The sequence below is a fragment of the Macrotis lagotis genome, chromosome 4 (genome assembly GCF_037893015.1).
Source record: "Macrotis lagotis isolate mMagLag1 chromosome 4, bilby.v1.9.chrom.fasta, whole genome shotgun sequence".
NCBI lineage: Eukaryota > Metazoa > Chordata > Mammalia > Peramelemorphia > Peramelidae > Macrotis > Macrotis lagotis.
Genome location: NC_133661.1, coordinates 10,052,222 through 10,074,662, shown reverse-complemented (window position 1 = coordinate 10,074,662; position 22,441 = coordinate 10,052,222). Strand labels below are relative to the sequence as shown.

At 49.1% G+C, this 22,441-nt stretch overlaps 1 protein-coding gene across 3 annotated transcripts in view; it reads right to left on the bottom strand.

Moving 5' to 3' along the window:
• Nucleotides 1–22,441, bottom strand: part of CTBP2 (C-terminal binding protein 2) — a 135,513-nt gene that overhangs the window by 87,117 nt on the left and 25,955 nt on the right. For 2 of the 3 annotated variants that reach the window (XM_074232216.1, XM_074232215.1), the window contains exon 2: nucleotides 19,498–19,604. The gene's annotated coding sequence lies outside the window, so the exon portion shown is untranslated. Of the gene's footprint in view, nucleotides 1–19,497; nucleotides 21,148–22,441 lie in introns of those variants that run through there. The other variant, XM_074232214.1, reaches the window with a different exon arrangement.

Sequence of the window (22,441 nt, the reverse complement as noted above, 5' to 3'; positions counted from 1 at the left end):
CATGCTAACATGTTAACATGGGAAATCATCACATGTGATCCAAACTCCTCAAAGGCAGAGCTGTTTGTGGTGTCTGAGAGGTTTGTTGACTGAACTTCACAATTACAGTAACAATGATGATGATGATGAAGAAACAGTGCATCTGGGAACAGGAAGACCCAGGGGCTCATCCTGTCCCTGACCCACAAAGATAGGGTGATCCTAGAATCACTGAACCTCTCAGAGTCAGAGACTGTTCCCTGTAAACTAAACAACTATTCAAGATATCAATAAAATCAGACCCTGACCTAAGAGCCAGGGATCTAATGAGTCAAAGACAGTCTCTGTCACTCTAATGTCTAACAGATGGGCTGGCTTCCCTGCCCAGGCAAAATCATAGCCCTGGATCAATAACCAATAAATCAGTCTTTTATTAACTATTTCCATGTTCCAGGGAAACAAAGTAGGAAAACAAAAATAAAATAGCCTCTTCCCGCAAGATGGAGATGGGATCAGCTTCTTGACATTCTTGTTCTCCCTCCCACAGTCCATAAAAAGAAGGTCTCTGGTTCAGAATCACAAGGGATTTCCAAGACAAAGGAGGCAAAACTTTAAAGAGTCCACCAGCAAAGAACTAGAAGTTGAGGTGATGCCCATCACTGGGACCAGGCCGCACAAGTTGGGATAATGACTGTGATAGAATATGACCCGGCTGTAAGAAATGAACTGCAGGAAGGTTTCAGAAAAACTTAGGAAGACTGACGTGACTGATGCAAAGTGAAGAGAGCAGAACCGGGAGTCAGGTCCAATAAACAACTCTAAACAACTTAGCTCTTCTCCACAACAGCAGGACAGGTCCAAAGGACTCAGGATGAAAGATGCCCTCCACCTCCAGAGAACTGATGAATGCAGATGAAGCATATACTTTATTACTATTTTCTTTGACATCATGGCTAATATGGAGATCTTTCGCATGATTTCCCGTGTACAATCGACATTAAATTGTTTGCCTTCTCAAGAAGTAGGGAGAAGTGGGAGAGAGAACATGCAAGTCAAAATTTTCAAGCTGCAAAAAAATTGTTTTGCATGTAACTGAGAAATAGTTAAAAAAATAAAATTAAAAATAACTTTAAAAAAAAGCTGCCAACATGCCAAGCCTATAAACACAATTATTTTTTCCCCTCACTAAAGTTTCCTGGGCAACACAGTGGATGACTATCTTGGGGGAAAAACTGCTTTCTTTCAATTCTTTCCAAATTAAACTAGATCCTACGACCTAAGTCACCGTGGCACTGAACCCCCAAAGCTTCTGAGGCTGGCGAGGAAATGACATAAGACAGGCAGGGGATACAACTAATGCAGGACAAAGGCTTACTTTTTGGCAAGGCCCCAACACCCCAACTGGCAGCCAAGACAGAGAGGGAAAACCAGCCCCATTGTTCATTTTTCAATTTGTGGACTTTGGGCTCCCAGTCCTGAGAGATGCAAAGAGGAGTGAGCTGGGGGTACACACAAATACTTAAACAAGGGAGCCCCAGCTGTCTCCCCAAAATGACTCTTCCTGGCTAAAGGAGAGAGAGAGAGAGAGAGAGAGAGAGAGAGAGAGAGAGAGAGAGAGAGAGAGAGATGGGAAATGCACTCCACTGGTCAGGTGGGGGACTATGGGTGCAGAATGCTTCATAGACTGTCCGTCAGATAAAGCAGGTGTTTCAGATAGGGTTTGGGGGTGATTCTGAACCCCAAAGCTGATGCCCCCTCAAGTCCAAAAGGGGCATTAGAGGAGATCCTGAAGTCCACTTGGGTGAGTTATCGGGGAGGACCTGCTTCCTTCCAAGAAGCAGCTCTGAGGAGGAGAATAAGAGTCCCGGGTGGTTCAAAGGACAGATGGGCCTGGCGTAATGATCCCCAGACTCAGAACAGCAGGGGTGGCAAGTGAGTGATTTCAATTAAAAGTTAAAGACACGAGGAAAGCAGCCAGTCACTTCTGCTCGGCACAGGCTGATAAGACCGACTGCAGCCCGTTGAATGACGCCCTGCGCAGACTTCAGACGGCGAGTGTCATGGACACAGAAGCCGGCGACGACATGACGGAGCTGTCACTGAGACAAGGTGACAAAGAAACCTGGTCTGTCTTAGGGCCCGGAGCCAACACCAGGCAGGGAAACAGAGCCAGGAGGAGGCGAGGGAGCTCTGGCCTCCCTGCCAGTCGACAGAGGACCTAGGGAGGCTCAGGGGAATGGGGGGATGTGGGACAGAAGCGTCTGTTACCTGTAGCCACTCCTGGTGATGCCTCCCCCATGGACAATAACCTAAGGACCAGCCCCTTTCTCCCCAGACCCCAGAGAGGGGGCAATGAGCAGGGGGAGGCTGGGCTTGCCAAGAAGCAAATCTGAACCCCAGAAAAAGGGGCTCTGAGGAGGCAAGGGTGCTTCCTTCTTAGAGCATTCAAGGCAGAAGCAGTGTGGTCCAGTGGAGGGGGCTGGGGCTTGGGGCATGAAAAAAATCAAGGGTTCCAATTTTGTATGCTTCCAATTTGTACTAGCTGTTTTACTGGAGGTAAAGTACCTGACCCCTCACCCTGCTAAAAGGGGTCTGTATAAGGTCCCTTTCAGCTGTTTTGGTTTTTAAAAAATGTTTTGTTTTTATATTACCCTATTTACAGATCACTCCCCCCCTGTGAGAGAGCTCTTCAAACAAAGCACATCAATGATATCATCTGAAAGCATTTATGTCTATTATACACACACTCCGCCATGATGATGCCAGGAGCAGTTGGACCCTGGTTGGGATGGGGTACCCGAAGGTCCCCCCCCACAAGACTTTGTGAACCTTAAGGCTCAAAAGCAGCTACAGAAGACTACTGAGCTCATGACAAACTTAGAGATATCTGGAGAATCTGGGGGTGTCTGGCCTAGAGAAGGGAAAATATGGGTGAATGGAGAAGCTCCCAATAGGTGGGGCTGATGGGTATAAACATCTGACCCAAGCAGGCTGCAGGAGCCCCCTCTTCCCTGAGAGAGCCCTTCAAAGGCTTGCAGAAAGCAGTTCTGAACCCTGGCCAACTCCAAGGCTGCAACCCCCTATCCCAGCTGCCCTGGATGCCTTCCACTTATCAATGACTTTCCTAAAATGTGAACGCCAATACCAGGCATCAAACCCAATACTCAAGAAACGCTCTAAGAAAAAGAACTGCAAAAGTGAGACCTTATTACTGTCCCTGGATCAGTCCTGCCCCCCCCCAACTTCCTTTTATTTTGAGTCTCCCCCAATTAGCAAACTGGGAGCAGGAGAATGGCTTTGCTATTTTGTACTTAGAACCTTGCTTGGCCCCTTAATAAGCCAAGCCCTCTCTCCTTCCCTCTTCCTCCCTTTCGTTGCTACCTAAAACTATTGTTTCCAGGGTTCTCCCCCACCCCACCCCCACCCTCCACCCCACTCAACCCCTAGTTTCCTAAGAGGCTGGTGGTTGTGGAGCCCAAGTCTAAGACAATGCATTTACTCCTACCCAACTGGGGCTGACCCAAAGTCCAGTCTCTCCTTTTTGATTCCAGATTCTACCCAAGACATCACACTCTTTGTTCTGGACTGCCTTAGAAATGCACACCAAGTTCCAAAGCCAAGGCTAAGGCCAGCACCCAAGGGTGGGGAGTGGTGGTCACTATTGGACCCTTTGGTTCTCTCTTCTCCTAAACATCTTCATTTTGTTCAAGAGCCCAGCATGGGAGGCTTAAATACCTACACATGCTAGTAAACCCTGACATACCAAAAGGTAATGAAGTGCGTCAGTCAAGAATCCCCTTCGTCTAGACATGTGTAACCCCCAGCACAGTGTGGTAGGGAAGGGGGTCCCTGATCCCAAATCCAACATTCCTTCCATTGCCCCCTCTGAGGGTACTTTACTGGGAAAAGATGGGGGAGGGGGGGTCTCCAATTTTTGTGAGGGGCACGTTCTCATTTTCCAGCTAGAAATCCGCTGGAACAGATTTTCTCATACCAGCCGCTTGACCCAGGGCAAGTCACTGAAATCCTATGCCTCACTTTCCCCACCAGAGGAATGGGCATGGAGCTGGGAAAGAAATCAAATGATAAAATCCATGCAGTCATTCAAAGCAGAAATGCAGGAGTAGTATTAGGAGAAGTATCGGCAGTTAGTACAAACTTTGTCCAATGGGACCTTCCCCTTCCACTGTGTGTCCATCTACTCTGGAAAGGAACTACAGAGCTCTTGCATGAAAAACATTGGATAATAAGGACTCAGAATTCTTTGGGGAACTTAGAGGTTAAATGACTTCTCCAGGGTCACCCAGCCAGTCTCGGCCCAACACTCTAGGTAGGTAGGACTGGAACACAGGTCTCCTGGATTCCAATGCCAGCTCTCTCTCTGCTATATTACACTCCTCACATCTACTCTTTTTTATCTCTACACTGCAGATCTTTTGATTGTTTAGCCTCAGAAGAGATGCATTTCAAGAAAGATGAATTGGGGAGAAAAGGAAGTAACAGAAATGATTCATTTATTTGTGAGAAAAGAAGCCTTGAGCTGACTGTGTACTTAAAAAAGGAACTATTCCAGGGAAAGACTTTGGGGCCCCCCCTTTCCCCCCAGTCCAGCCCCCCAGCACACGCGTTACTGTGATTTAACAGAGAATCTGGCTTCTCCAAACAGCAATGGTTGGCAAAAGCCAGCCTCCTGTGGCAGATTCTCAGCTCAGAATGACCTGTTGGGCTTACTCACCACCGGCCCTTCTCTTCTGGGCCATGAGGGCCATCAGAAGAGCAGATGGAGACCCCAGAGATGACTGGCTTAAAATCCCTGCATGATGTTTACAGATGAAGGAACTGAGAGTGAATGGCTTGGTCTGGTTCCATAGGTAAGTCAACTGGTAGAGCCAGGATGCTCCCCCAGACCCCGGCATCCAAATCCAACCCACTGGCCCAAGTCGGCTGTCCCCAGAGGAGGATGTGGAAAGAACACATGTATTAAAGACAAATGAGAGGCAGCTAGATGGTGCAATGGATAGAGTACTGGCTCTGGAGTCAGGACGACCCGAGTTCAAATCTGACCTCAGACACTTAATAATTACCTAGCTGTGTGACTTAACCACAAACAACAACAACGACAACGACAAATGAAGACAACCCCAAAACGGTGACTCAAGTGCAATGCTCGCCCACCTGCCCCCACCCACCCTCACAGAAACAGCTCCAGCCACACCCGATCAAAAACTCTTATCACAGAAGATGGGCACAAATGGGCAGGTAGAAGACAAACAGGACTATGGATAAGCTGTGGAGACCTGCCAGCAGATGCCAATAAGTTAAAACAAGAAGCCGACCAAAGAGCTTGGTCAAGTACATAAAAAATCTGGGGTGAATAGGGCTGACTCTAGTAAGGAGAAACCAGAATTGATGAGGCATGAAATATCACCTGGTTGGGTAAAATGAACTAGTGGTCTAAGAGAGGTCTAAGAGTCCTCCAGTTTCTTCCTAGAGATGAACATTTCAATCCTGTTTTTGTCGAGAAGTCATTAAACTGTGCAATATGAATTATTCCAACTGTAGCCTCGAATTAAGTCTATTCATCAATAAGCCCAAACAGTTTAGAGCGTGTTGGGAAGAAGAAACGGCTCCCTGTTTCTATCTCTTCTCATTAAAGAAAACCCGTTTTCCCTCTCACAGTATATAAAACTGTCTTCTCGCCATGTAATTTATATTACCATAAGCCAGCTCACATTCTAAACTATTACACGCCTCCAATTAATTTTTGTAGCTTTTGCCTGAAAATTTAATGAGATAGTAGTGTGTGAACCTGCTGACTTCAGATTATATGTGTGCTTCCAATATTAATGTTGGTGTGACAAAATAATCCAATACCTGCATGGCGAGAGGGACAAGAAGGGCAACGGACAAAGCAGGGCCACTGAGTTTACCTTTTTAAATCCAATTAGGAAAGCTGGGCTGGACTGCGCCCACTCCACTCCTCAGTAAACTCAAAAGGGAAACTGAGCTGCCTAAATGTGAGGAATAGGACTTAAGGTGGAGTCAACAATCCAAGAACGGAAGCACGATAAGGCATCATAGAAGCACAGATTGGGAGATGGAAGAGGAAGATGTGGGGGGTGGCTAACCCAACCCAAAGATTGTACAGATCAAGACACTGAAGCCCCGAGAAGGCAAATGACAGGGGCAATCAACAGTATATTGAAGTGGACCCAGTCAATCCACCAGGTCAGGGTGGCCAAGGGGCTCCCTACCCTCCAAAGAGGACATGATGTGTTCCAACTCCAGGAGGACCCCTGGGAAATGGAGGGAAGGGGAGAACCTAGGGAGGCAAGAACCCAGAGTTCTCACTCTCGATGAATGGGATGCCATCATTCCTGGGCTCACCCAGGCCCACCAAGCTCTCCTGCAGCTCCCCAAGTTCATACCCCTGATCCCCCTATTCCTACCTTTACCTCATAGAAAAGGGACAGATGCTGCCACTTCTGGAAGGGCACCCCCCCCCAACCTCACAGGGTGAAGATAGGAAAAAATGAGTTCCTGTTTTACAGGAACTACATCTATTGCTACAATAGATGCTTTCCCTTCTCAAGATGTTGGAGTCCCCAGTAGAACATCCTCTCCTTGAGGGCAGGCCAGGGACCGGTACACAGCAAAGCTTCACTGAGCTTATCCTCCTTTCATGAAGTATTGACTTGCAAACACCCTGGGGGTCTTGGCGCTTGCTGGGCAGGTCTTCCTTTTTTATTTGAAGCAATCCAACATTCTGTGTTCAAGGTCAGACAGTGGGCAAGGCTGGCACAGATATTGCCAATGCCCAGTAAGTTTGCTAAAGAGCAATTCCTCATAAAGGAGGCTGATGGATCATTTCTCCAGACCTCCACAGTCAACATCTTCACCCAGGCCACGGTGATGGTGTCCCAGAGATGCGCTTCCATCTTAAGACCCCCCCCCCCATTAGCTGTCCTGGCCAAGTCGGTGTGACCGGTAGTCATCTTGAAATGCTCATTGATATCAATTAGAGTATTCTGGATTAATCATTCCCTTCCATATTCCTTATCATAAAATCATAATCGTGCATTTGGCTTTAAATGGACAGTAAGTGTATATCATAAGATGTGATTAAAATGGTATTAATAATAATTAGTCCTCTGATTAAAGCTCTAAATCTCTAGCAGGGAATTCCAGCTGTCTCTACCTGAGGACCCCTGACCATGGTCCACCATTTGTGGGATGGGCCTCGAGGAACACTGGCTCATTCATCCATATGGACAACAAAAAGGTGCTCACCCCTCCCCTCCCAGTTGGTCCAGATCTCCAACAGATTCTGCCACCTATGTCTAATTTCCAGGCTAGATTTGCCTCAGACAGTAAAAAGTAAAATGACTTGCCCAGGGTCATGTACCTAGTTCTCAATGCATCCAGGTGGGACCTGTTTCCTTAGGTCTAAACTGAGGAAGCTCCTTTTACAGTTGGCCTTGGAGGTTCCTCCTTCTCTACACTGATCATTGATGCCTCTCCCTGCTCCATCAGTCAGGGATTTCCAAGGATGACTGCCTTACAAGTGGGAGGAGAGGAGGGCATTAATGCTCACCTGCTTCATGTACGCTGGTCTTAGTGGCACTAACTGGGTCAAAGATGACCTGACGGGGTAAGGGTGGAGGCATCAGAAATGCCTTTTCTAGCCCTGTGGAGGACTGAGTTTGAATCCCAGCTCTGATGATGCTGAGCTGTGGGAGCCTGGCCAGGAAGTCTTTAACCTCCTGGTTTGGGGTCCTCAATCTTAGTCTGTGTGGGCCCCTACTGAGCAACCTACTGAGAAATAAGGGCTGTGCTGCTCAGCAGAACCTTTATAAAGTCAGAGAGTCCAGGGAGGAGGAGAAACTGCCTACATTTATTAAGCATTTCCTGTATACCAGCCCCAGACAACAGGATAAGTACCAAGAGCCAGTGAACCCGGAACGGTCTTCAGAATCCCAGGTAGGGCTGCCATGTAGCAGAGCTGGCCACCATTATCTGGATGACAAATAAATGACTTGCCCATGATGACCCAGGGTGAAGTCACACTGATGGGAATCGAGATTCCTGGGGCCATCTCTCTACCTTGGGACAGGCTGTCACACCCAACTCCCTGCTGACCCTTAGAATCTGGCCTTTCTTCAAGGCCCAAGACAAGTGCTCCCTTGCCCAGAAAAGCCTCTTTCCTCCTCTGCATCCTCCTGAGGGGATTTCTGGCGCAGCGTGCGGGGAGGGACCAGAGTCACCTCCAGCCAAAGGGAGCGTTCCAGGAAGAGAGGTTCCACAGACTTTTTCTCCAGACCACGGGGGAGGGAGGGGAGACATTAAAAGGACCAAACTCTTGACTCTACAATGGCTTGGGATTATTTATAGGATAGCCACAGGAGTAAGTCAGAAGATGGGACTCCAGGCGAGATCTTTTTTTCTTCATCTTTCCTGAATTATATCCATGGACATCAACATTTTTTAAAAAATAAAATGTTCCCTAAATGCTTAAAAGTGAGAAGCCCGGGGGCAGAAAAGCATTATGGGCTCAGTACAAAGGGATCAGCTGTCGATGGGTAAAGGACCATATTGAAGATGGGATGATTAGCCGAAGAATGGCTGGGCTATTATGATCATTACTGTTATTAGACCAAATTTCCTTATTCTAAATGGACATTTTCCTTAATGATAAACATTATTAATAAAAATAATGTGGTATGACATCATTCTCTCCATTCTCTCCCCAGGGCCAGAGAAACGCTCCCATCTCTTTAGCCTTCATTCAGGATGAGATGCACAGTCTGAATTCATTGTCCCAACTGAAAACAAATCTGCATTTTCAGACTTTGCCATGAAATGCAGCCACCCAAACTCACTGACCTGAATCTAACAACTATTCACGGGTGCAGCAGCGGCCCCCTCATAGAGCCACCCCACACCCTTGCTTCCACTGGGAGGTGCCGAGAGGAGCATCTAGACCCTTCTCTTGCCTCCACTGTGGGTGACTGGGCCACAGCAAGAGAAAGTCGGGGAACCACACAAGTGTCCAGAGCCTTCAGTCACACTTCATTTTCGGCAAATTACAGAGGCTCCTGGCGAAGAGAGGCCAACAGAGGATGCCTTCCTACAGTGGGACATAGGTGAGGGAACAGGGGCTGTGGTACATACATCAGAGCCAAACTCTGACACAGTGGTACCAGGTCAACCTGGCAGGCCAAGGAGGGTCCTGACAAAATGAACAAGGCAGCCTTCCTGAAAGCAGCTGGCTAATGAGGCAGTGTAGGGAAACCCTGAGCCCAACATACCTGAGCCTCAACCCATGTTCAGTACCGCACCCCCGCCCCCCGGGTCTAAAATGGAGCTTTTCAGAAGGAAGCCAATGTCGCAGTGTGGGGTGTTTTAACCATTAAAAAATAACTTTGGGGTGGCTAGGTGGCACAGCGGATAAAGCACCGGCCCTGGAGTCAGGAGTACCTGGGTTCGGATCTGGTCTCAGACACTTAATAATTACCTAGTTGTGTGGCCTTGGGCAAGCTACTTAACCCCATTTGCCTTGCAAAGACCTTAAAAAAAAACACCTTAGGGTGAAGACACAAAGGACTCCACTTTAGCACCAGCACTATACAGCAGGTCTTGGAATGGGGGCCCTTTGGAAGCTAAAACAACACTTCCATTTCTTGACGAACTTCTTTTGGGGTCAATTTGTCCTTCTGGGAGAAAGAAAGAAGTCACGTTGGGCCTGTGGTCAACCAACAGAGGACTTGCCAGTCAAGAACAATTTTTGAATGATTTCTAATATTTATATATTCAGGACTGAAATAATCTCATTTTCCTTCAGGAGAAAATATTCCCCAGGATGATGAAATTGGAGAAAAGACCTGGAAGGGAGTGGATGAACCTGTTTTTGAAGCCCATTAATGTTCTTGCCATCTGTGATGATGGGCAAGGCACCAGTTGACCATGCCCTCAGTTTCCTCATCTGTAAAATCAGGGATTGGGGGGGGGATCCCCAGATCATTGGATGAGCATTATAAATGTCAGCATTCTAGAACCAAACATGAGGAGCAAGAAAAGGGAGGAGTTAGAGAAATCTAGAACTGTCAGGCAAGAAAAGGGGCAGAAAGTGCCCAGGTGATAGGGGGTGTGTGGGGGGGTGAAGGGGGGTGGAGACAGAGGACCTCGGACTCCTTGCCACCAGTCTCAATAGGGTGCAACTGGCTTTCTGGAGAGCCTCCCAAACCTTCCCAGCCTCTGCTTCTTTCTCTGAAGATGCAATGTCCTACAGTGCCAAGCCCACAGCCTGACCCACAGGAAACAGAATGAATGCTGACTGAACCCAACTCTTTCCTGCTTTTAAAAAATACAATATATGGCTAAGAAATAGAGTGGTGGACCAGTGGAACAGACTAGGTGCAATAGCAGGAAATGATTATAGCAATCTGCTGTTTGATAAACCCAAAGAGTCCAGCCATTGGGATAAAAACTCTTTACACCTCTCAGACTGGCCAATGTGACCGAAAAGGACAATGATCATTGTTGGAAAGGTTGTGGGAAATTTGGGACACTAATACATTGTTGGTGGAGCTGTGAACTCATCCAACCCTTCTGGAGAGCTATTTGGAACTATGCCCAAAGGGCAACAAAAATGTACATACCCTTTGATCCAGCAATACCACTACTGGGTCTATACCATGAAGAGATGATGAAAAAAGGTAAAAACATCACTTGTACAAAAATATTCATAACAGCCCTGTTTCTGGTGGCAAAGAATTAGAAATCAAGTAAATATCCTTCAGTCAGAGAATGGCTTAGCAAACTGTGGTATACATATGTCTTGGAACACCATTGTTCTATTAGAAACCAGGAGGGATGGGAATTCAGGGAAACCTAGAGGGATTTGCATGAACTGATGCTGAGCGAGATGAGCAGAACCAGAAAAACACTGGACACCCTAACAGCAACATGGGGGTGATGATCAACCTTGAAGGACTTGCCCATTCCATCAGTGCAACAATCAGGGACAATTGGGGGCTGTCTGCAAAGGAGAGTGCCATCTGTATCCAGAGAAACAACTGTGGAGTTTGAACAAAGACCAAGGACTATTACCTTTAATTTAGAAAAAAAAAACCAAAAACCCTGATATCTTATTGTCTGATCTTGCTATCTCTTATACTTTATGTTTCTTCCTTAAGGATATGATTTCCCTCTTATCACATTCAATTTGGCTCAATGTATACCATGGAAACAATGGGAAGGCTGGCAAATTGCCTTCGGGGGCGGGGGAGAAGTAAGAGTAGGGGGAAAATTGTAAAATTGTAAAATTCAAAATAAATAAAATCTTCTGAAAATAAATAAATAAATAAATAAAATAAAAAAATAAATAAAATAAAAAAATAAAAATAAAAATACAATATAACAGAGGCCCTGCCCCCTGGACCACACTACCAGGACCCCCTCCCCTCCCAACCTCTTCACCCACAAAGGTAAAGCAGCAGCTGGTCAAGCCTCTGTCAGTCCCACAGAGCCTCAGGAAGGGCCCCACAAGAAGGGGCCCACAGGATGTTGCCAAGGGCTCTGCCTACTCTTGTGGATATTATGGAGCCAGAGGATCCCCACCCCCACCCTGGTTCTCGGCAAGTGATCATTTCATATAGTATGGTGCATCCACACTCAGTGAAGGGCCCCCCAAGCACAGACAGTCCATCTGAGAATTTGCCTTCTATTTAGTTAAAGAAAGCCAAAGCAGTCTCAACCTCCTGGTGCAGACAGCCTATGCCACTCGCCAGACACACTTGGGTGAAGGAGGGAAAAAAAATCACAGATAAAATTCAATGGGAATTCTCCCTCCTGGAGGAGCTGATCATAGGTCGAGGCGGGGGACCGACTCCCCTTGTCCAGGGGGAGCCAAAGTCAGACTGGGGGTGCCTATCCAAAGGGGTATCACTCGACCCGGGGGAAGGCTTTTGGCAACTGTGCTAAGGCTAAGGGGCAGTCAATCATACATCTGGGGAATACAGATCTGGGACCAGAAATTTCTTTTTAAATGCTTATTAGCTATCGCAAGGCTTAATTTTCTTATCAATTAGGAGCAAATTAATCAAGGTGTTGTTAAAAAAAAATCACATCTAGTTGGTGGGAGGAAAAATTCCCAGGATGAACTGGGCTGGTAGTTGCTCAAACCCAAGCAAGCTATTCCCCCAAAGCCAAGCTGCAACAAAAGCAAAGCCCATAATGTGGGCCAACTCCCAATGCCACTCTCTTACCCATCATTCCGAAGTCTCTACCACCAAAGAAATGGAGCCCTTGGTCACCAAGGCAGTCACCATGTAGAGCTTTGGCCTATTTCCAAAGCCATCAAAGACCACCATGATTACTTACTGATAAATGGCCAAACTGTCAAATGCGCATGATTGAAGGCAATGTGAAGAGAAGCTCAAAAACAATGAAATAGTTCACCTCCCACTCATGAAATGAGACAAGCGGCAGAAATTGGGCTGGGGATTCGGGGGTCCATGAGGGCTATGCTGTGCATCTGAAGGATCATCAGGGGTGAGGGGACTCCTTGGAAACCCTTCCCAACAGAGGCTGCCTTGGGGGGGCGGCGAGGGCTGGCTGGCTGTTCATTGGTTTCCCTGGAAGAGGAATTGCAGACCAGAGTAGGCCCCCCGGGGGGGGGGGGGTCCTAGTGATGGATCCAGGAAGTGGAAAGCTCAGTGTCCCCAAATCAGGCGGTGGTCAGCTGTCCCTATGAGATCTGGACGTGACAGACCCCAGGGCCCTGAAAAGGAGAATTATAGCCTTCCCATATGGCACCTCCGCTGAAAGCAGATCTGCGGCTGTTCCACTCAGGCTGAACGGCTCATGGAGGTGTGTGCTCCGCCAGACCCCCGACAACAATGGCTTCCTTTGATGGGGACAAGGTAGGGACGACTGTGAATGAGAACACTCCCTCACCATGGGGTAGGGTTACAAGGGCCAAAGCTAAACCAGATCCCTGCCCGGGAAGGGTCTTGGAGCCTAGAGCTTGCTCGGGGCGGGCTGCCACACCCCCGAGGCCCCTGGAGTGGCCCTGAGGGGGAGTTTCCATGCCTCCAGTTCAAGGGGGTACAGGCTGATGGAGCACCCGCCATGAGAAGTCCCCAGGAATCCTCCCTCTCCCGCACATTTAGGAAGCTTCACATATTCTGAATATTACACCTTTTGCCATTTATAATTAATTTTAACAGCCTCTGCAACTCAACCCACAGGTTGCTGGTGATTCTTTTAAACAGTGCGCTGCTGAGAAGTCGATTTGTGGGGCCCAGATGTCTATAGAAACCACGCTATGGAACATGCATCAATATAATTTCTGGGGTGAAGGAGAGGAAAGCCGTGTCCATTTGACCTGCTGGCACTAAAACCCAACTCCTACGATGTCCCTGTGTGGGGTCCATCTGCGGCCACTAAGACGGAGATGATTTAAGGGGCCACACGGAAAAACCAAGCAGCAAGTTGGGTCCAGAGCCAGTGGGGAGGTAGCTGGGGGGTGGAGGTTGGGCTACGGAACTTTCTGGGATAAAGATGTGTCTTGCATATCAGAGACACAACAAATATCTCCTCTGGTGCTGAGAGGCCACAGAAGATTCAGTCAGTGACTCTATGGAATGAAGCGAGATGGGCTCATCACTCCTCGCCCCTTCTGTTAATACCGTGCTTTGCCAGAGCGACTGTATCCCACCAGGTGCCATCCAAATGAATGGCGAGGTCCAGGCCCCTAATAAAAACACGTTTCCAATGTGCCGGTCACTTTGTAGTGTTAACCACCTTTGAGGGTGGTCAGCAGGATGGGGATCAGACTTGTCCGGCTTGACCCCTGTGAGTGTCCCATAGAAGGGGCACAATGGGTAGACCTGGGTTCGAAGGGAGGAAAACTTTTGATCCTGGGCGCTATTTCCAAGTGAGACAGGCTGCGATGAGCAGCTGTGAATGGGCTCTCCCAACAGAGACCACAACCACTGAGGAATGCCATGGGTGGTTCCAATACAGGTCTGGGAGGCTGCCAAGGGCCTTTGGTCATTGAGAACCTAGCTGTGAATTCTAGGAGCCCTTCTCTCTACAAACATTCCCAAGACTGAAGGACTCACAGCATCAGCCTCGGGCCCCCAGCATGGTCAGTTAGTCAGTCAACCACCATTTATTCATGTTATCTGCTGGTCCCCCCACCTAGGGCTGGATGTACTAAGTCAAAGACATCCCCTGTCCTCAGCAACATCACAAATACCAGCATGCTCTCCACCCACCAACGGAGACCCAAGCCAAGCAGAGAAGACCCCTGGAAGGGACAAAGGGTCACCCACAGAAGGGACTGAGTTAGGGTCTGGGGTGTAGGCTGAGTGAGGGACAAGGGCCCCTGCTAGAGGAGGGCTGCAGGGCCAGACCTCAAGCCAGAAATCCCCAATGCCAAGTGTGGCAGTGGACTGGTCACTGTCCACTTGCTTCTGATGAAACTAGGACTGAAGTGGGTGCCAGCTTCATTATCTCCAGGGAAAGTCCAAGAAAGCTGGCCAAAGGAAAAGTAACGAGGACCAAATGAGAGTTACTAAACAGCCCAGTGCCAGATAGCATTATGATGATGCAAAACCGGTCTGTTCTGGAGCCCCCAGCAGACCCCCTCCTTCCCTAGGCCTTGCCACTTCCTCTATTCTGCAGACCCAAGGATCAAGGGGATTCCATGAGCACCCCCAAAGAGCAGAACCAACCTTTTCCCGAGGCCTGGGGATCACAAGACCCCCATCCTGCTCCCAATCCTGAGATCTGTCAAAGCAACGGGGTTCCAGATCTCCTCTGGCTGCCCCCCACCCAGTAGAATCATCCCACTTCTGCAAAGCTGAGAGGGCTTCAAGCCCATTATCTTACACAAGACCCACTTTTTGGGGAACCCTGAACAAAGCAAGTCTCATTTTCCCTGACACCTTTGTTCCAATTACAAGATAATTGGCCGCTGCCACAAATATTAATGCTTGATAGCAGTGGGAAGGGAAGCGAGCCAAGGCTCCCGCAACCAGCCCCTTCCCCATAGCTCTGAAGGAAGAGCTGCCCCAGTCACCAGCCTGGCTCTGCAGGCAGGACCTGGGCTTGGATGCCATCATCGAGCCTCCCTGCTGCGGTGACAGGAGCCCCCCCCCCCCAGTCTCCTCTTCTGGAAGAGAACAGGAGAAGATGGACAGCAGGATCTCCACCAGCCTCCACCTGCCACCCAGTAAGGTTTGTTTGCTAAGGCTAAGAACACAGACCAGGGGAAGAACCCTGGTTTTTGTCTTTGCCTGCTTAATGCCTAAGGGGCGGGGGGGGGGGGCATTAGGAGCTGGGTTTCAGGGCTTACCTCCCCACTGGCCCCCCATGGCAGAACTGGAACAGACCTGTGTTGGATCCTCTAGAAGATTCCTAGAGCAAGGCCATCGGCAGTCCAGGCCCCATCCCTATCGCCAGAGCCTAGTAAACAGCAGGCACTCACTAAATGCTTAATGATGGGATGACTGAGGAGGAAGTGAGAGAAAGCCTGGAGAACCCATGATCAGTGAAGGAAGCATGGGCAGGAGAGTAATCTCTCCAATGAATCCATTCACAAATTGAGGCCCAAAGACAGCTGAGGCTCAATGGCCCCAGTCAGTAGTGGTCCCTGAGAATAGAGGTGGGAGCCTACAGGAGCAGGCCAGAAGAGCCTATTTTGGTCTTAGGTTTTGCTTCTTCTGTAGGAGGAGCAAATAACTATCAAGAAATGAAAGCACTGTTAAAAAAGAAATCTCAACTGAACTTTTTTAAAAGACATGAATCAGTTTATTGTATATTTTGTAAATGTTAGTGGTGCTAGTTTAAGATTGTGAATTGCTCCATTCATCAAAATCACTCAGGACAAGTTTTGAATGTTTCTGACTCTGAGGTAGACATACCCCTGGGTGGGCCTGGGCTGCCTCAGTTTCCCTGAAAGCAAGCATCCAAACAGAGCCTTGGAGGAACATTTGTCAAGGACACTGTAGATGGACCCCTGGTCAGGCAGAGTCGACCCAGAGTACTCTGAGGTCCTCTCTGCCTGGACATTCTGTGCCTTGGCAGCTTCTTTCCAAGGCCTATCAACAAAACAAAGCCAACATGCCACATGAGGTTGGATGAGAACACCATGATTTAAACAGGAAGTAGACAATTAAGATGCAAAGCAAGAATCACAGGGCGTATCTGTCACATGGAGAACCCCAGAGAAAGAACAAGGGCAGCCCCAGAACCAAGATCAGTAACACACGGGGCCCAGAAGAATAGAAATCAAAGAAAGAGGGATGCATGGATGGATGGATGGATGGATGGATGAATGGACAGGGAGACAGACCGATGGATCAATGGAGGGAGGGATGGATAGATGGGTGGATGGATGGACAGTCAGATGGATGGATGGAGGAAGGAAGAGATAGATGTTCTCACACAGGGAGGGCCTGAAGAAAGTATACCAGAATTCTGTCTGTTGATCTTGGTTTTTTTTCTTTGACTAATGACTTCATTGGGAAGAATGGTGACTCTTGACAAACAAAGATGACAAGACCTCTAAGATATCAAGCCACCACCCCAGGTCATGGAGCCAGGACAGGCCAGCTGTCCACACTTTCCATCTTCTCGAGGTGGGGTCCTGCTGATCTGCCCACCCTGTGGACCAGGCCCCATTGGGTACACCTGCTCAGGCAAATTCAGAAGGAAGACATTTTCCCCAAACCTCAGAGCACAGCAGAGCAGAAGAGCCCACCCTCCTTATAGGGAACAGAAGTAGGCAGCTGTGGGAAGGTGGATGGTACCCAGCTACCAAGAAGCCCCAGGGGGTACAGATGGTGCTGAGGGAAGCAAGAAGAAGCTCTCAGGTCCATATTCTCAGCAAGGGCCCTGGACCCCAGACGTGACTCCCCCATCAGAGGAGCTGCACCTGAACAGGCAGAAGACTCCACTGTAGACCCTCAGGAGCCCATAACGGGCCATGGTGACAGATAATGAAGAAAAAGCCAACAAACCACTCTTCTCCTGGAGGCAATGGGGGCTGAGTCAAAATATGGACAGAGAAGGGCCCATATTACAAACTGGACTGGGGTGGGAGATGCGGGGGAGAAGCCTTCAGTCAGAACAGCCTTGCTTAGCAGCAAGGGTGAGAATCAAAGACAGTTGACTAGGTCTTGACTAGACTGATGCAAGAGGTCATTCAGTCCAGTCTGTCTCACTCACCTCACAGCAAGTGAGGTCAGTGACCCGAGGTCACCAGCCTGAGGGAACCCAGGTAAAAATCCTCACTAGCAGATGCTCTGACTTGGGTCAGTTTTCCACTGGTTCACACAATCTCCCCCTACAAGTCCTCTTAGGCAATTTGGGCAGGAAGGTCTCTCTGGATTTAAGGACAAGGACCCAGAGTGCTATCCTCTGCCAGGGAGCTGGACTCTCACTGTTTGCTGAATATATGATGGAGCTTATACCCATGATCTCCTGGGAGCTCAGACAAAAGTTCTGCAGAGTAACCTCAACACCAGAGGGATGGGCAGGCTGTTGGTGGTCACCCCAGCCACTTCCAGGACGCAGGCAGTCAGTTGGAATGAGGCTCAAAAGGGGACTGCCCATAACAGCTCCTGGATGCCCACTTGGGTCTCCTGACTCCCAATTCCATATTCCCTCCAACACATTGGGCTCATTAGGCTGGTTTTCAAAATAATAACGATTAGAAACTCACATTTCCATTGAGTTTTAAAGGAGCCCTTTCTATTACATTAACTCCATTATCACCTTTAGTGTAAAAATAGGGCTTGCAGTCTGGTTAATTCAGAAAATCATCATCATCATCATCATCATCATGATGATGTTATTCTCATCTGTTCCTTTATCATGATTGTTACAATTAATTTAGCAAACATTTATTTTAATGATCATTAGAGGCAGCTGCGGCAGAGTAGGGTGACCTGGGTGACCTTGGGAAGGTCCATTCCCCAAGTACTCTCTCCTCAACTCCTCCACCTTCTGGCAGAGGGCCCCCTAGACTGGAAGCTCCCCCATCTAGATGGAAGGAATTCAGGCTAGGGGATACCTGACCCATCCTGCCCAGACTGGGTCTGTCTAGAGCTGCACTGTCCAACTCAAATAGAGGCAAGGGACAGAGAGAGGAGGAAGTGATGCACATCCTACACAGACTTTCCCTTCCCTTGAATTAAGGAGCTAAGCAGATCACTGAAGGAGAAAACAGGATTCTTTTTCTCTAAATTAAATGTTTACCACTCAGGGGAAAACTTGACAATTTCTCCAAGGTCATTGGGCCCATTCTCCCCCCTCCATTCTATTCTGGACCAGTGGACTCCAAGTATGGCCCTCTGAGATTGGGAGAAGAGCAGAGTCCCCCAATAATCAGTGGGTTCACTCTGGCCACCCAAGACTGGGAGATGAGCAGGGTTCCCCAACAATTGGTGGGTCCATTCTGGCCCTGAGCCTGGGAGATGAGCATGGCCCCCCAATGGCTGGCAGGCCCTCTCTGGCCACCCGAGACTGGGAGAAGGGCAGGGTCCTCCAACACTCAGTGGGCCCACCCTGGCACTGACCATTTAACCAGGTGATCTTTAGAAAGCTCCCTGGCCCGGAGCTAATCAACAGCCTGCTGTAAGAGGGTGGTTGTTTTTCCTTAAAATTTATGTTCCCCAAGAATATTGCTGCGCCTTAAGACCATTAGAAATGATACAATTTCAGCCACAGACAATCTTTCCCCTAATACGCTTTCATTCTTTCTAATTATCACTGGGATAGAAGTCATAATAATGGGACTTCCATTTGGACTCTTCCTATCTGGATGATTCCCATCGACTCATCTCCTGAGCCGCCGCAAAATCCCTCTGCAGTGAGCTACTGAATGAATCATGACTGCGGTCCGGAAACACACCGCTTCTCCAAGTTTGGGCTTTGTCTGTCCAAGGGGGAGCTCACGTCCCTGCCCTTCTGGGCAGTGACCCCAGCTTCCCGCCCTGCCACAGGTCAGAACCACCCTCTCAGCACCAAGAGGGACACTGCCAGGTTTCTCACTGATTGGAGGCTCTGCTCATGCAATAAAGCTGGGCAGCCCTGGCAGAGTCACCCTAGGGAGGATCACTTCATTTCCCTACAGAACACCACTGGCCTAAAAGACCAGTCCATGAAGTACAACCTGGGAGCCTCTCTGGCTTTTGCCAAGGGTCTAGTAACTGTGTCAAAGTCAATGCCAGCTGAGGGGGAGGGGAGGGCTCAGTGGGTCACTCAGTGATTCTCTGGTGGCTCCCTCCACTAAGCTCCCTAGGGGGTTCTCTGGTTCAGCTATGTGGTTATCCCTCAAACAACAGATCAAAGAGCTCCCCCCAGTCCCTTCCCCCCAGCCTTTCAGCACCAACCAGCCCCCAGAACATTAGATTCTTCTGCAAAACCCCCTCAGGACACATTTTTGACAACACCACCCAGCCAAGCAATGATGCCCTTGAACCCGGGCAGGAGGCTCCAACTCACCAAGACTGGCTGTGCATGGACCACACAGCTCACACCGCAACGTGAGGTTCGTCCACTGTGCAAGAACTGGGCTTCGTCGGCCTAAAGCCAACTCCCTGGACAAAACCCTGAAAGGAAAATGAATGTGGTCAGTGAGGCTGAAGCTGTGGTTATTTACACCTGGCCATCCCCTCATCGAGCCCTCCAAGGGCTCGGCTCACCCGAGATCCAATGGATGGTTTCATTAAAAAGCCTCTATTTATCTTGCATTCCTAGGTGGTGTACTAGAACAAATGAACCCTTTCCATCCTCTCTGACATAGGCCTGCCGCTCAGAAATCTAGGAGGGGGCCAGGTCGTCCTCCGGCAGGTAGGACCCCTCAGCATTCATCACATCTCCGAAAAGCACAGCGGGAGATGGCACAGATCAATAATGTCGGTGGAGGTGGGGGGAACGTCGCATGACCCGATGTTTTAGAAACTATGGAATAAGGCGCAATTCATAAGGACTATTAGCATAAACGCTGACCACCGTTAATCCACCAGAGCTCTGATGGATGGCCGGATCGTCCATTAATAGCAAGCATTTTAACTTAGTACAAAAATTGATTAGTCAGTTAAGAATTCAATCCTGAGGTTCAATGAAATCACACTTCCTTGGCAAAAGCACCATGGAGTGGGGTGAGCCATCCAGGAAAGAGGAAATGAAGGGGGTCGGAAGCTGCAGCATTTTAAGTCTTGCAAGCACCTGCAGGAGGATGGCTGATGGATGGGCAGGCAGCTCTTGTCCCTCCTGTTATCTAAGAGGACCCAGGAGGTCCCAAGGGACAATGTCTTGGCTGTGACTGAAGTGAGGCAGAGTAGCTCACGGTCAGCCGCACTAGCCCCTCTAGTCACTCAAGATCGGCAGCAAGACCCTGGGCAAGATGACCGTGGGCAATAGATGGCCCCAGCACCTGTGATTCCCAGCCAGGTCCTGAGTGCCCCGAGCCACTCCTACCACCATCACAGCCATTGGGACAAACTGTTCTCATCTGCCCATTCCATCAAAGACAGTCTTCACACACTGGGGGCAGACCCCCAACTCACTGATGGGTCTGAGGCATCTGAAACACTGTTGAGTCCCAGGGCAGAGATGGGTGAATAGGTGAACCCCAGAGTGGGGCAGCCCTCACCCTAAGGAAGGCTGGTCCTCTGGGACTGGGGTCTTCGGCACCAGTGGTAATCTTGTCCTTCCAAAATGAAAGGGAATGCTGCCCCTCAGGAAAAGAGAAGTTTCTTGGGTACTGAGCTGCCACTAGAAACAAGGACCTCTGCATTTTGTAAGTTCTATTTTTTAAAAACTGACTCTAGAGTGGCGCCACCTCCTGTTCTGTCAAATGACCTTTAGCCTTGGATTAATAAGGCCACAACACCCACAGCCTTTCACACCCAAAGGAAGCCTCATTCCCCATTTGGGGGAACCCTCCTTCCATCAAGCCTGAGTTTCTTTTCTTGAAAACTGGTGTCCCCAGTTCTTGGAGTGGATCCGCCCATAACATGACGCGGGCTGGTGGTTAACCCTTGACAGCTCCCTGAGCCTCACTTTCTTGTCCATGGGAACGACGGTCCCTCCTCCAGGTCCAGACATCTGCCCTGGGTTGACATCCTCTGCTCTGGCAGCCCGTGCCCCCACTGCCAAGCCCCCCCCCAGAGGCTCTCCCCAATATATTCAGCACCACAGCTCCAGATGATCTCCTCCACCAGACCTTGAGTTCTCTAGGTTCCTCTGATATGTGCAACCCCCAGAGCTCTAGAAACCCCCATGAAGCCCCACCACTTTGAGACTGGGTCCTAGTTCCTTTCCTTCCAGTTTGCTTTTGAGTAAACTAAGGACAATCCAGATGGCTCTGACTGGGGAGGGGCTTCCCCATGGTTACAGATCTCAGGCATCAGAATCCTTGGCTCTTCCTGCACCATGAACACCCCCCCCCCATATGATCCCCCACCACTCCAGTGGCCCAGGACTCAGGGACCCTGAATCTCCCTCTCATGGACTCTTGCCAAGACCTATGAAAAGGTGCAACAACAAGGGGCACGCTCCCATAGTGGTTTGTGGGATGCAACCAGTGCCTTCACAGAAATGGCCACTTTCTCCCTCCACAGCTGGGCAACCATCTATCCAGCTCCTCCTTGGACAGGCATCTCTTGACAGTAATCCTAAGAGTCAGCAATGTGGCCCTGCCTGACAAAACTACTTTAGAGAACCCCAACAGTGGGCAGAAAAGACCATTTAAGGACCCGCTCGAGAACTGCCCACATGCTCAGTGACTGAAGCAGGACCGTATCAAAGGAAATGCTCATGTGGATCCTGTGGTCGAGCCTTACGAGCTCACGCGGTCTGGCAAGCAGCAGTTGGACACACTGTGCCCACACCCTAAGATGCTAGTGCCACCAGCATCCTCAGAAGGACAAGCCCAACCTTGGCCAAGGCAAAAAGCATGCTTGACTCAGTTTCCTCATCTGTAAAATAGGGAAGACCATTAGAGTGGAACAGGATCATGTTTTTAAAGTGATCTGGAAGCACTCTATTATCTATTTATGAACACCCACTTTGGGTGAGTTAATAGTAATTAGGATTTCCCTTTTAAAGAAGAGCCAGGGGCAGTTGATGGTGCAGTGGACAGCGCACTGGCCTTGAAGTCAGGAGGACAGGAGTTGGAATCCAACCTCACTCTTGAATCTCACTAGCTGTATGACCTTGGACAAGTCACTTCACCCTGGCTGCCTCACATCCAGAAACATCTCCAGATGTCCTGATCCATATCTGGCCATTGGACTCAGATGGCTCTGGAGGAGAGTGAAGCTGGGGACTTCAGCCCCCACCTCACTCCAATCCCATTCAAGAGCTGACGCCATGGTCTTCTTTGAGAATGAAGGAAAATCATTCTAGTCTCTAAAGTCCAGCCTTCACTCTTCAAAGAAAC